Source organism: Tamandua tetradactyla, chromosome 12 (assembly GCF_023851605.1).
Source record: "Tamandua tetradactyla isolate mTamTet1 chromosome 12, mTamTet1.pri, whole genome shotgun sequence".
NCBI lineage: Eukaryota > Metazoa > Chordata > Mammalia > Pilosa > Myrmecophagidae > Tamandua > Tamandua tetradactyla.
Genome location: NC_135338.1, coordinates 41220257 through 41234073, shown reverse-complemented (window position 1 = coordinate 41234073; position 13817 = coordinate 41220257). Strand labels below are relative to the sequence as shown.

General features: G+C 40.6%; 1 long non-coding RNA gene and 1 pseudogene across 1 annotated transcript in view; one reads left to right on the top strand and one right to left on the bottom strand.

Annotated features, from left to right (window-relative positions):
- LOC143651485 (uncharacterized) overlaps positions 1-13817 on the bottom strand; it is an 88620-nt gene that overhangs the window by 32271 nt on the left and 42532 nt on the right. The gene's annotated exons all lie outside the window — the stretch shown is intronic.
- LOC143652783 (U6 spliceosomal RNA) lies at positions 12232-12322 on the top strand (annotated as a pseudogene).

Genomic DNA, 13817 nt, shown 5'->3' with positions numbered 1-13817 from the left:
ATGAGTAAACATGGGCCCTCTTCCTTCAGACTATGTTACCTGAACAGGCCTCCAGAGGGGCCATCAATGCATGGACAGCGTGGAACAGCCCTTCCACCTTCACAGCCACTACCAGAGAGCCCCTATGTCTGCAGAAATAGCAGAAGTATGTCAAATGCCACAAATCGAGTGGGGAGGAGGTGGCAGAGAAGCTCTCAGCATTCTCCATTGGCGGCAAAAACAAAAACAAAAGCATAGAGGACTCAGGAGGAGGAGGACATGTGGTATCCTGTTCCAACAGTGCCAGATCTTGGACAAGTCAAACTCCCTAAGGCGTTGTCACTGTATCTGAAAAATACGGTCTGCCTTGCAAGTTGTTGGGTAAATTGAGAAACATTAGTGAGCATGCTTTGTGAATGTCATGTCATATGAGCACGTAGCCCTTTGCTCCAAGGTAGCTGACTCATACATTCCCTTCTCTGGGAAATATGAGAAGCCCTCTCTAATAGATCTTCACTTCATGGAGGAGAAATGTAGTATGAGAAGGACCTGAAGAACTCACAGGCAATAGGTGTTCAAATTATACGTCTTTGCTTAACTTTGGAAGAGGGCTTATCAAATAATAAAGGGGGAGCAGGCCATGGTGGCTCAGCAGGCAGAGTTCTCACCTGCCATGCCGGAGACCTGGGTTCGATTCCCAGTGCCTGCCCATGTAAAAAAAAAATAATAATAATAAAGGGGGGAAGACTTACTTCACATTTATCATTCAAAAGAGATGAAATAAATTTTACAATTCTTATTTTATTTTTCCACATAACAATCTAGTAAGAGGGAAGGAGAATATTTGTGCAACCAGATGCTGTAATAGTATGGTGGTAAGGGCCTTGGAAAAGCAACTCTACCACTCTGTGCCTCAGTTTCCTCATAGGTCATAGTTTCTACTTCACAGGACATGTAAAGCACTTGGAACATGCCAGGTATCAAGGAAGCTATTTATTCTCTTTTATTAATGGCCCCATTTTGTGCTGGAGGAAATGAGGAAGAGATGATGGTTTCCTTGTTCATGCACCAGAAAGTGGAGCAGTTTCCAGACAAGAGTGAGACCATAGTCTGTTACCGTCCCTCAAACATGCTCCTTCCTTTCATTTGCTACCACACTGGAACCAAGCCTCCTTACTGGTTTCCCTGCCTCCTTGCCCTGCTCCAATCGTTCATTCCTGTTTTAGATCATGTCTCTCAACTTCTGAAAGACCAAAACCAACCTTGCATTTTCCCGAATGTATTTTACTTTCACTTGGCATTTGGGTCCCTCTCTCAGGCCCCTCCCACTGCTAGGCCCACCCTCTCTTAGCCCACCACCACAGGTCCCGCCTACTCTCTGGCCCCTCCCACTCTCAGACACCCTCCTGCTCTCAGGAGTAGCTACTATTTTTTTTTCATGGTTCTTAAACCAAGGTGACCTCAAACTTAATTTTCCACATGTTGGAGGCCAGGCTGCAGTACTTAACGTGATTTTGTTCTAGGCCCAGAGATAGAATAAATAAGATGCAGGAAATGACTTGCAATTCCTGGATTTGGCCACTCTCAAAGACTCCAAATTTGGCCTATTCTCAGAAAACCCCCACATGGGGGTGGGGAGGCTGGAGAGTAGGGGGTTGGACCTCTCTCTCTTCAGGAAAGCCATCCTTCCCCTATTGTTGCTGGAATATACCTCACACCTCTAGGTTCGTTAATGACCAGGTGGGAGAACAGAGGCCAGAGGGAACCCCAGTTGAAGGCCCACCTTCTAAGTATTAATTTCCTGTGCCAGGACCTACCATTTCCCATAGCAGATGACAGTGGGAATGTTGGACTTAAAAAAATATGTTACTCCCTCCAAGAGAAATCCACCACTACCCAGTCACTTGGGACCTGACCCCCAGTCAACAACAGAAAGACTGCTCAAAATCTTAAGTCTGAGCTGCTCATTCCTCCACAGCCCCGAGTGCAGCATTAAGGGTATAAAGGTATAGTTCAGAGCCACCTTTCACGAACTCAAACCTGCTCCTTTCCTTTTTTTAACTTCTTTTTTTATTGTAAAATATAACACACATAGAAAAAAAGCAATAAATTTCAAAATACATGTTTTGGTTTGCTAAACCTGCCAGAATACAATATACCAGAAATGGATCAGCTTTTACAAAAGGGATTTATTAAGTTACAAGTTTACAGTTCTCAGGTCACAGAAAATGTCCAAACTAAGTCATCCGGAGAAAGATACTTTGACTCAAGAAAGACTGATGGCTGTCACATGAGAAGGCACATGGCTGGCATCTGCTAGTCCTTGTTCCTGATTCCATTGCTTCCAGTTTCTGATTTCAGTGGCTTCCTCTCTAAGCATTATAGACACTCACTTAGCTGCTCTGGTGTAAAACTCTGGGTTTCATCTCTTACCTTAGCATGTCCTGGGCCAGAGATTTCTTTTCTTCAGGTTCTGACTATTTCTGTGAGTCCTTGCTTAGGAGCCAGGCTTTTTCTGTCTCAATCTCAAAATGTCTGTGTCTGTCTCTGAAATATTTTTCTCTCCGTGAGCTTTCTTAAAGTAAACTAATTAAGACCCACCTTGAATGAGCGGGGTCACATCTTTTTCTAATCACGAGCTCACACCCAAAATTGGGTGAGTCACATCTCCACAGAAACAACCTAGTAAAGAAGTCCCACCCTACAATATTGGATCTGGATTAAAAGAACATGACCGGGCAATGTGACGGTGGCTCAGTGGCAGAATCCTTGCCTGCCAGAGACCCAGGGTCGATTCCTGGAGCCTGCCCATGCCAAAAAACAAAAGAGCATGGCTGCCTCCACAAACTTGGATTAGGATTAAAAGAGCATGGCTTTTCTGGAGTACAAAACAGTTTGAAACCAGTGCAGTACATTTTAGGAAGTACTTAAAGAACAGATTTCAAAGTTTGGTATGGGTTACTGGTTTTCTCCTAGCTGCTCAAAGACATTAGTGACTAAAAAGAAATATCAATATAATGATTCAGTAGTCATGCTCATTTGTTAAATCCTAACTTCTCTGTTATAGCTCCTCATTCTCCTTTGATCACACTCCCCATCTTTAGAGATATTTGGACTAGACCCAGTCTAACATTTTTTAGGTTGAAAAGGTGTGTAGACAATATGGGATAGGGGATAGAACTAGTTTATGTTCTTGAAGAACCTGGCACCTCAGGCTTCAGGATTTATATGACCTAGGAACCATCGGAAGGTTTTAGGTTTCTGAAAAGTACAGTTAGTGCATGTAATTCTGTAGAATTTCAGATAAAACCCTGGGTGTTCTTTAGGGTTAACAGGAATGATGTTGGTTGGGCTTTGGCAAACCTTGGCAATTAGCAATGTCTAGCCGAAGCTTCCATAAGAGTGGCTTCCAGAATAGCCTCTTTTTTAAATATTTTTACTGACAAATCTTCACACATTATCAAACAGTCGTATATTCATCACTGTGTCCGTTTGAAAGGATTATGTTCCCTAGAAAAGCCATATTTTAATTTTGATCCATCACATGGAGGCAGCCATTATCCCTGATTCAGCATGGTACGTTGGAAACTTGATTAGGTTATCTCCACAGAGGTGTGATGCACCCAATTGTGGGTGTCAACTTTTGATTGGAGGGAGATGTGAACCCACCCATTCCAGGTGGGTCTTGATTAGTTTACTAGAATACTTTAAAAGAGGAAACATTTTGGAAGAAGCTGCAGAGCCACAAGAACCACGACAGCCCACACAACCAGACACCTTTGGAGATGAAGAAGGCAAGCAACCCTGGTGGAGTTTCATGAAACAAGAAGCCTGGAGAGAAAGCTAGCAGACTTCGCCATGTGCCTTTGCAGTTGAGAGAGAAACCCTGAACTTCATTGGCCTTCTTGAAGCAAGGTATCTTTCCCTGGATACCTTAGTTTGGACATTTCTATAGCCTTGCCTTCATTGGACATTTTCACAGCCTTAGAACTGTAAACTTGCAACTTATTAAATTCCCCTTTTTAAAAGCCATTCTGTTTCTGGTATATTGCATTCCAGCAACTTGCAAACTAGGACATTCATTGTGACCATTTTTAGAACATTTGCATCACTCCAGAAGAAGAAATAAAAAGAAAAACTCATAATCCCATACCCCTCACCCATCCCTCTCATTGACCGCTAGTATTTCAATCTACTCAATTTATTTTATTCCTTATGCCCCCTATTACTTATTTATTTTTTTATCCATTTTTTTTACTCATTTGTCCATACCCTGGATAAAAGGACCATCAGACACAAGGTTTTCACAATCACACAGTCACATTGTAAAATTTACATCGTTATAAAATCATCTTCAAGAATCAAGGCTACTGGAACACAGCTCAACCATTTCAGGTACTTCCCTCCAGCCACTCCAATATACCATATAGTAAAAAAAGATATCTATTTAATGTATAAGAATAACTCCCAGGGTAACCTTTTGACTCTGAAATCTCTCAGCCACTGAAACTTTATTTTGTCACATTTCGCTATTCCCCCTTTTGATCATGAAGTCTTTCTCAACCCCATGATGCTGGGTCCTAGAAAATTCTCCCACATTGCCAGGGAGATTTACATGCCTGGGAGTCGTGTCCCACGTAGAGACATGTGAGTTCACCTACCAAGTTGGCTTAGAAAGAGAGGCCACATCTGAGCAACAAAAGAGACTCTCTTGGGGTGGCCCTTATACATAATTTTAAATAGGCTTAGCCTATCCTTTGTAGGAATAAGGTTCACAGGGATAAATCCCAAGATCAAGAGCTCAGCCTATTGATTTGGTTGTCTTCAGAATAACCACTTGACTCTGTTTGACTCGCTTAGCCACTGATGCCTTTTTTGTTACATTTCTTTCCCCCTTTTTGGTCAGTAAGGCATTGTTGATCCCACAGTGCCAGGACTAGGTTCATTTCTGGGAGCCATGTCCCACATTGCCAGGGAGACTCACTCCCTTGGACATCATGTCCTATATAATGGGGAAGATAATGATTTTACTTTCAGAAGTGGGCTTAGAGAGCCTGCTCCTTTCTTAATGCCGTGCTCTGGTTCAAGTTGAAGATCAACCTTGGCTGTCTTTCCTACCCTCTTCCAGTTCTCACACTTCCCCCAAAACAAGTAGCATTCCTTAGGCATAGCGCATTGTAAATCAATACACAGAAAAGAAGCATTTCTCTTAAAAAAAGTAATCTTGTAAGATGCAAGAAGCCAACAGCATAAACATTCACAGTTTAGCTCCCTAGAGTCATAGCCTTTCAAAGACATTTTCACATTATATTGTGCATTACATTTACCTAATAAAATTGTATATTTGGGTAGCATTTTTAGAATAAGGAAATGGGATGCTTTGAAAGTATACTCCAGTCTTTTTATCCTGTAAGAAAGAAAATTGCTGGCAGCTTTAAAATGGATGGGTTTTTAGCTCCTTTCACACCCCTCTAGGATTTAAGAATCTCAGGGATGGTTCTTGCCAAGACTCAGATTCACAGTACCCAGTATTCTCATCATGCTGCCATCTTTGCAGAAAGGAAGTACAGAGCTCAAGAGTGGGAGCTCAAACTTGACATTATTATTGCAGCAGAATATCTATATTCCTCACCCACAACTTGCTCCATAGATTACTGCCTTTTCCTCTGCAGTGGATAACTGAACTCTCTGGAAAATCTATACCCAACTTCCTCAACTGGGACATCATATTTTATCCTGCTTTGGAGCCCAAGAGAAGTGTGACAATATGTGTCATCTGGACATTAGGAAGGGCAAAGCATCCCTGGCTTTGCTCTCAAACACACTGCTTTATCACAATCAAGTTTCCTCACTCTGACTGCAAAATGCGTTATAGAAATATCCAATCTCTCTCTGAGCACAGTTCTTATTTGGCACGAATTATATAGAAGGAGGAGAGGAAGGCACTGAAAAACAAATAAGTAACTTTTTAAAAGCTTTCAGAATCAAATGTAAAATTCATTAAGAAAAGTAATGGAAATTTTATGGCTGGTGCACAGATAAAGTCACTGCTGCCTCTCAATTCATCAAGCACACATACGAGAGCATATACCAAATTAATTGGAACTAACAGCCTCTTAGAAACTCTAACCAGCTGCAGACTCAAGGTAAACTAGTTGGAGCAAAACAAAGAACCTCTCCTCCTCCCCCATTCCCAGCATCTGATCGCATTGAAGGCTAGGCTTTTTCAACTCTAAAAATGTGGAACAACTTTGTTCTTCCATGACTGCCAAGCCATCCTCTGCCATTCAGGTCCAAACAGGGTCAGAAATAGGAATAGATGAGGTTTCTTCGGATATTAGGAATCCCATTTCCATTTCAGCAAAGTTATGAAGACAAAATTGAATAAGTCTCAAAAATACAGATGTTCTAAAACTGATTTAGATAGTCTGCATGGGTTACATTGATTAGAAAAGGTGTTATGGGTTGAACTGCATTCCAAAAAAAGACACGCTCCCAAGTCCTAACCTCCAGCCCTGTGAATGTGGCCTTATTTGGAAATAGAGTCTTTGATGGTGTTATTAGTTAAGATGAGCCCGAACCATTACAGTGGGCCTTAATCCAACGTGACTGGTGTTGTTATAAGAAGGGGAGAATTGGACATAGACAAACACAGGGGAGAATGCTATGTGGCAACTGAGAAAAAGATTGAAGCCCAAGTAGTGCCAGCAAATCACCAGAAGCTAGGAAGAGGCAAAGACGATTCTCCCCTACAAATTCAGAATCTAGCCTCCAGAACCAGGAGACAATAAATTTCAGTTGTTTCCAGCCACCCGGTTTGTGGTAATTTGTTACGGCAGCCCTGGAAAACTAAAACAGGAGGGAAAGTTGAATTCGAATTATTCACTTACCATTACTTTTTAAGATGACTTGGAGAGGAAGCTTTTAACTGCTTCCTTCAAATTAATGTTCTAGTCTTGGACATGGTTTCAAAACAGACCATTCACCAGATCAAATGAGAAAACCAAAGAGACTCTGTGTAATTCATTTTAATCGTTTGTTTTAAAGAACATGGAGGAAACGTCTTCCTAAAGACAAGTCAGTACTATTACCTTAATTTAAAACAAATTCAAAAGAGAAAGCCAATTTTATTTTATTAGTAATTATTGATTATTTATAATCAATCAATAACTTAGTAATATTAATGTTATTGATAACAGATAACATTTATTGAGTATTTACTCCATGCAAAGCACTATGCTAAATACTGTACATATATTATCTCATTTAATGATCACAACACATCAATGTGATTACTACTATCATAATTCCCATTTAAAAGATGAAGAAACAGTTAAGTAACTTATCCAAGGTCAGACAGCTAGTATATTTGTTCCAACCGAAAGTTAAGTTGCACCTATGAAAGCTCAACGATCACAAGCAATGACCTAATAGTAAAAGCCAATTCCGAAGCCTGTAGGTTTTTGCTCTCAGAGACAACCATAGAGAATTTGGGTAAGCCAACAGAGAAGTTCTATTTTAACAACCACACATAGAGGGAAGGTGGGTTTGGTCAGAAAGTTTTAGATCGGATTTTGATCCTCCTGTTTGGGATGCTGTGATGGTTAATTTCATGTGTCAAAGTGGCTAGGTGAAGGTCCAGGTGTCCAGGTGTCTGGTCAAACACTGGCCTAGATGTTGCTGTGAAGTTATCTTGTTGATGTGATTAGCATCTACAATCTGTGGATTTTAACTAAAGGAGATTATCCTCAATAATGGGTGGGTCTCATCCAATCGGTTGGAAAGACTTAAGGACACAAAACGGACGTTTCTAAGAGAAGAAATTCTGCCTCAAAGCTACAACATCAACCCTTGTCTGAGTTTCCGGGCTGCTGGCCCACCCTGCAAATTTCAAGTTTGTTGTCCCCACAATTGTGAGCCAAAATAAATCTATTAATAAATATACATATGGTCCTGAAAAAAAAAAATATATATATATATACATATGGCCTGTTGGTTCTGCTTCTCTGGAGAACCCTGACTGACAGACTCCAAATCTGAACCCTGAGACTGTCACCCTCCGAAAGCAGGTGCCTTGTAGTTCACTAATACACAGAAGGGAGAAAACTTCCACATGGTTCTAAAAAGTAGTCATTTAGGTTATTTGTCCAAAAAAAATAATAAAGATAAAATGGAGACTACCAACTCCTTAGTAATAGTTACTAGAAGTGCTGGCACTTACTGGGAGGGGGGAAGTCTTCCGAGAAAAATAATTCCCTAATTTGGGTTGCCTATTCCTTCTGTCTCTCCCCCATGGGAAAGTCTCAAACACCAGCAGGCATCTTTGGGGCAGTTACTATCTGGGCTAATATTGACCACAGGCTGAGACAGCCTGTTAAATATCAAAGGGAGCTTTTCCAAAAAGAGATAAAAATGAACAAATCTGGATGAGAAGTTATTTTTACTTGCACAGTATTATCGATGTGTCAATCCTATCAACATTTCCTAATTGTCTTCTATGTGCCATGCTCTAGGCAAGACCTTAGGACCCAACTATAAGTGATCTTAGGTGATTTTTTTTGGTCCCCTTTAAATGAAAAGAGTGACCATTCGAAGAAGAAATTATAATTATTTAAATGAGGGACTTCAGGCAGGAACACAAAGGTAAATGCTTTGATCAGTTTATGCCTTTCAAAGTTTTGAGATGTCTAATTAGATCTCTGGAGACTTGCTAACTTCAGACTTGGATATTTGTTTTGTGTTTGTGGATTAGTGCTTAATTACTCACTTGTAGGGAGCAGCAAGAAAGCAAATATCTAGTGAAAGTTCTTTCCAGCGGTGGTTTTGTCAGGGCCTCTATCAGATATTGGATAGGAATGCATTTGGCTGCAAGTATTGGAAAATTCAGTTGATGGCAGCTTAACTATACCAGGTAGTATTTGTCTTGTATAACAAAAGTCTGAAAGTGCTTCCAGGGTCAGCAGTGTAGCCCCCAGATGCCAGCAGATACCAAGTCTTCATCCATGTTTTGCTCTACCATTCTTAGCTTCCTGGCTTTTATCCTTATGCTGACTGCCTCCTGGCTGCCAGATGGCTGCCACATTGCCAGCCATAGTGTCTGCATTCCAGAAAGAAATAAGGGAGAAGGGGAAGAAGTAGCACCAGCAGATTTCTGCTTTTATCTCATTGTCCAGCACCGTTGTGACAACGCCGCTGCTGACTGTTAAGACTAGAAAATCAATGTTTCCTCTGTTTTTTTCTTTAACAGTCTCTCTAATTGAGACAAAAAGAGAAAAGGATGTTGAAAATGAAAGTGAGATCACCCAACTAAGGGTATCTGTCACACCTCCACCTATGAAGAGAGGCCTAGGACCTTTTTTGGGGGGAGTGGGGGTTCCTGGATTTTTTTTAAGACAGAAAGAAATGCAAAAGGGGGGGGAGATTTGCAAAAAGCTGTAAAGTATTTTAAATGTGTAAATTTAACAAATGAGCAATTTTTTTTTTAATACGGTGACCACAGGTAGAACTTCAACCTTTGAGAGGCCAGGCCAAATAGTGCTCCTGCCTTACCCCTGCTCCCCAGCCGTCCATGATAAGCCCTGGTTATGGGTCCTGAGCTGTAAATTGTGATGGTGGGAGAAACTAGGAAGCCTTCTCCCATCAGCATTCTCAAGAAAAATTCATCATGACAGTACTTGTCACATAAAGTGAAGAAAGGGGATCTGAAATCAAATGGAAATGTTCTAAAAATGACCATGGTGACAAATGCACAGTTATGTGATGATATTATGAGCCATTGATTGCACACCATGTTTGGACTGCATGTGTGTGAAGAGTTGTCAATAAAAAATTAAAAATTAAAAAAAAAAGAACAGAGAAAGTTCCTGAAATGGTTCACAAATTATAAAGGGATGCTACTCAGTGATGTTCACAAAATCCAATAGGATAACCCTAAAATATTTGGGAAGATCATAATAATGAATCTTATTTTAAAGGAAATCATATATGATTTCATATGCCATTCTCAAATGAGTGTCCTTCTTATATTCATCTAGAACTGTGTGATCCAGTGTGGTAGCCAAAAGCCACATGTAGCTATTGAGCATTTGAAAAGGGGCTGGTCCAAATTGAAATGTGCTATAAGTGTAAAATTCACACCAGTTTTCAAAGACTTAGTAAAAAAACAAAGCCATGTTTCTCATTAATAATTTTTTATGCTGAATACATGTTGAAATAATGTTTTAGAAATAATGAGTTAATAAAAGGTATTAATGGAATTAATTCCACCTGTTTCTTTTTTACTTTTTTCAGTGTAGCTACCAGAAATTTAAAAATTACATATATGGCCCATAGTTGAGGCTTGCATTGTATTATATTGGACTGTGCTAGTCTAGACGAATGATACCTTACAAAAGTCTGTAACAGATGCTCCATCCCATATCCCCTTAGCCCACATTTACAAATGCCAGCAGCTGCAGCTGAATGGTTCCCACCCATCTCATTCATCCATGCAGACAGCCTTGCAGTTCCCACCTCCAGGGGGCATCTCTCTGCTTCTCTATCTGAAGGTCTCTAACACCCTGGGAAGTGCCTGGGATTTAATGGCCCCAGAGGCATCTCTCAAACAATAGGTTAATAAACATCCCATCTTTAGCCGTCTCAGCAGGGCAATTTAGTTACCCACAGTAATGGCTTGCTTATTAACACAACTTTATTGACTCTTCTCCCTTCCCTTTCTTACCTCCTCACTCCCTCATTGGTGTTTCCTGGGATCACCTCCCAGATAAACTCCTTCACCTAGTGTTTAACTCAGCTCTACTTTCAAGGGACCCAAACTGAGAGAGTGACTCAAACGTTTTCACAATCCCTCTTAATAGGACTTCACAAGTCATGATGAATTTTCTTCCTGGGCTATTACCAGACTAGATGTCCTTTTCGATTCATTTAGGATTCCATTATCAATGGCTTTAAAAATAAAAGATTCTGCTTTAATTAAGCAAGTAACATATCATTTGAAAGAGCTTGCATGTTTTCTTCTTGCAAAAAAGTGTTGCCTTAATTGCCAAGTCATTAAGGACTTTGTTTGGCTTCTTTGGACCACTTTATTCTGCTTTGGGACAGTAGCAGTTTCTCTTATCTGGCAGAATCAAACTCCATATGAGTACTAAATACATTTCTCATCTGGTCTGCAAGAGGAGGCACCCAGCAGGGCAGCAGTTTTGGTGGGGACAGCCACCCGGACTCTGTAGACGATGGTCCGACAGTAGGCTGTTCCGAACACCCTAACCCCTTGTCGTTGTCTGATCCTGTGCCTGACTGACAATAGAGTGCAGTTAAAAATCATCATAATAAATAAATAAAGGGAGGGACTTCAGAATCAAGTGGACCCCGGTGTAAATCCTATCTCCATTACCTACTAGTGTAACCTTAAACCATTCATTCTTTCTGAGCCTCAATCTTCCTTTCTATGGTATAAGGATAGAGACAATCCAGGGGCATTTGGTCCAGGCCTCAAATTTAAAAGATTTTTGACATTGTATTCAAGTAGAATATAGATATATGTTGTTTAAAAAGAAAAAGGTTTTAAAAAATCATCCAGTGCTCGCTTCGGCAGTGTTATAGTTTGCTAGCTGCCAGAATGCAATATACCAGAAATGGAACGGCTTTTAACAAGGGGAATTTAATAAGTTGCTGGTTTACAGTTCTAAGGCCGAGAAAATGTCCCAATTAAAACAAGTCTATAGAAATGTCCAATCTACGGCATCCAGGGAAAGATACCTTGGTTCAAGAGGGTCAGTGAAGTTCAGAGTTTCTCTCCCTAGTCAGAAGGCATATGGTGAACACAGTCAGGGTTCCTCTTGCATCTGGAAGGGCACATGGCGTACACGGCATCATCTGCTAGCTTCATCTCCTGGCTTCCTGTTTCATGAAGCTCCCCGGGAGGCGTTTCCTTCTTCATCTCCAAAGGTTGCTGGCTGATGGACTCTCTGCTTCGTCGTGCTGCAGCATTCCCTGGTATCTCCGAATCTGTCATTCTCCAAAATATTTCCTCTTTTATAGGACTCCAGTAAACCAATCAAGACCCACCCAAATGGGTGGAGACATGTCATCCCCTAATCCAGTTTAACAACCATTCTTGACTAAATCACATCATCAAGGGAGATGATCCGATCACAGTTTCAAACATACAGTATTGAATAGAGATTATTCTAACTTTATGAAATGATATTTTGATTAAATATGGCTTTTCTAGGGGGCATACTTCCTTTCAAACCAGCACAGGCAGCACACACTAAAATTAGAAAGATGCAGAGATTAACATGGCCCCTGTGCAAGGATGTCATGCAAATTTTTCCATATTTTTATACCTCGGTTTGAGGGCCCTTTTACTTCATCAGCCAAGATTTTATTTTTAAAGGGAAACATTCTATTTGTTATAAATTCAGAAAATGCTTTTCTAAGCTACTTACTTCTCATATTTGCTTTAAATCATTTTACTGGAAAATGTATTTATTCAAGCATACAAAAAATGGATAATATTGTTAAATAAATAAGGGGCTTTAAAAAAATAATCTAATTTTTTATAAACTTTCCAGATATTTCTTCATCCTTTTTTATCTATTGGCAGCCTTAGAAGTATCCTGAGCGTCTCTTGACCCAGAACCCTAAATGAGGATAATAATTCCTGTGTGCCCAACAGTTCCCTTCACTGATTCACTGGGGGCATGAGAAAAAGTGAGACTTGTTCCGAACCACCTGTCCTGTCTTTCTTCTCTTTATTTCTTCTTGGCAAGGTCCCCATTCTCCTTTCCCTTCAGCCTTCCCACTGCAGCGCATTTGCAATCCAGGACTTCCCAGTATACCTCTTCTATCTTACCTCTGGCTCTCAAATAGGGCATTCACGTGGACCCTCATTCCAAGAACCAATACTTGATGTGTGCTGAGATGGTTCTCACTCAGGAACTATCTCCATGGGAAGTTCTAACAGTCCCTTTCTAAATCCCTGAACCATATTCTGAGTCTACTTGGCAGAGCTGCTTGAAAATAGTATGCATACTGTATCTAGCAAAGTCACGGACATACATACTCAATAATTGCTAGGTTTCTCCTCTTCTACCCAATACATATCTTCTGGTCTGAAATCTTCTCTGGAAGCTTGGACTTTATTTGGGGTTTCTATTTACTCAGAAATAATTACAGAGTCCTTGCAAAATGTACAGCACCTCACTAGACTCTAGGGTAAGGAGGGGAAGAGGAAAGCTACAAAGAAGCTTAAGATACCTACCCTTCCAGGAATTTATGGTTTAGTGGAATCTAGTAGAAAGTCCTCAATAAAAGTTTGGCAATGAATGAATGAATGACACACATACCAGGAAAAGCTAATATATATGTATATTTATGTATGTATTATCAGCAGTTGCATGAGGTTTAAGACAATGATATTGGCTACAGACACCCAGGAATGCCCAAATCCTGCCTTATCCAGCCTCCTTTCCACACTGTGAGGCCCTCACACAAGGGTTGATGACAAATAAGAATTGAAAATCCATGATATTTTTAATTAGCTGAAATTATGTTCTGTCTGAAAGCCAAATGGTCTTTTCCATCTTCCTAAACCCAAACCCAAATCTTGGCATTGTAGAAGAGTCAACGAGGGGTGGGTCCACTGGTTACCCATAGGAGAGAGGAGAACAGAATAAAAATGGATGGTCCTAATAATTGCGTGGGAAACTGTGTTTTCACATGCAGTTGCCCTGTCCACGAGTAAACATGGCCAATCAGTGGGGGGGGGGGGTAAAGAGCAAAGTCTCCTCCCTCTATGCTGAGACAGAGTGAGAGAGAAAGTGAGAGCAAGAGCG